Below are 1716 nucleotides of genomic sequence, written 5' to 3'. Positions count from 1 at the left end.
TATATATATATATATATATATATATATCGGAGTGGATAACGTGTTCTTACTGGTGCAGATATGTCCGACTGTTCAAGCATCATTTTCGTCGATAAGTTAAAAAAATAAAAATGACATGATAATGGAATGCTGACCGGAAGCACAGGCGTTTTTCTATTTTCTTTTTATGCTTTACAATGCATAATCTGTTTTCCACACAATGCTGTTGAATGAATGGATAAGTGAACGTATGCACGGAAAAGTCACAGAATGGTTGAATGACAGAATAAAGAGATGAATGAGTGATGGGGTGACAGAATGGACGGTTGATAAATAAATGATTGAATTGATGTTGGAATAGATGAATTCTCTATCGAGATGAATGAACGCATTTGTAAGATGAATGACTAAACAGGTGGTGAATAAGCAAGTAAAGGAATGACTGGTTAAATGAAGAAAGATTAGATGGACAGAAGAATTAATAAATGGTGGAAAGAATGGGAAAATCATTGAATGAGTCAATCAATCAGTTCAATCATTCCATCAATTGATTGATAAATGAATGAATAAATTGGTAGATGGATGATTGAATCTATCTATGAACGGATGGATAAATGTGTCGTTGTGTGGTTAAATAACTTAATAAATGCATAAATAATTTTAATCTCTGTTTCCGCTGTTTCCGTTTCTGCGGTTAATTAATTTATAGTTGTTTAAACGCCAGTTTCACAGATTAATCTTGACGGTTTCCTCCAAAGTATCTGATCCTGCAGGATGAGAAATGCTTCTCACCAACAATGGTACAACTAAAAATATATTCAGGTAATTTGGTCGACTGTACCTACCCTTATTTTTCTACCCATATAAAAATGATAAGATTTACTTTGTACAGAACTGCTTTTAAAAGAACAAATCTACTTAGATATTTGAGTCAATTCATCCAGTTAATTTAAGCTGCTGCTCTCTCAGTGAAAGAAAACTCAAATATTAGCAAATCTATCTATGGACAACCATTGCTGGATTCGCCGCCTGAACATTTGAAATAGCAATAAAACCAATCTCACACATGTATTTATACTTCAAAATCAGGAAGAATTATTTTGCATCATATATTTTAACACATGCACATTTTAAGTTAAAATAAAAGACACGGCTGGAATATCTTTGAGCATGATTCCACCCAAACAACATTGAATTAAGCAACGAATACGTTTTTTTTTTCTTTTTGAAAGGAGTGAAAGCGCCTGAAGAAGATTCACTATATGTAGATGTAGGAATAGATGAATTCTCTATAGAGACGAATGAACGCATTTGTAAGATGAATGAATTTTTGTAAATTCTCCCTCCATATATATGTATATATTTATATATAGGGCTTTACTATATATAAATACGTCACGCTAGGATAGACTCTTAAAGTCAATATATATATATACATTTATATAATGAAAATGCATAAGGCCCAAAGGTCATCATGTCTTCTTTACAAAGATTCATTATTTTACTTGTCATATCTACTTACAATAGTCTTCATCTATCATAAGCGGTAATAAAGTGCCTGCCAGCTATTTCAATAATAGAAATATTCAGTCGCTATTTCTAACCGAAGATTTATGTTCAATTAAAAATGGAGGGAAGATCCGGGATCAACTGTATATTTTACTTACTATAGACAGGAGTACTGCCTAATGAGATGTGATTTTATATATATGTGTGCGTGCGTGTGTGTGTGTGTGT

Source organism: Octopus bimaculoides, chromosome 1, assembly GCF_001194135.2.
Source record: "Octopus bimaculoides isolate UCB-OBI-ISO-001 chromosome 1, ASM119413v2, whole genome shotgun sequence".
Classification (NCBI taxonomy): domain Eukaryota; kingdom Metazoa; phylum Mollusca; class Cephalopoda; order Octopoda; family Octopodidae; genus Octopus; species Octopus bimaculoides.
Note: the sequence above shows the minus strand (reverse complement) of the source record.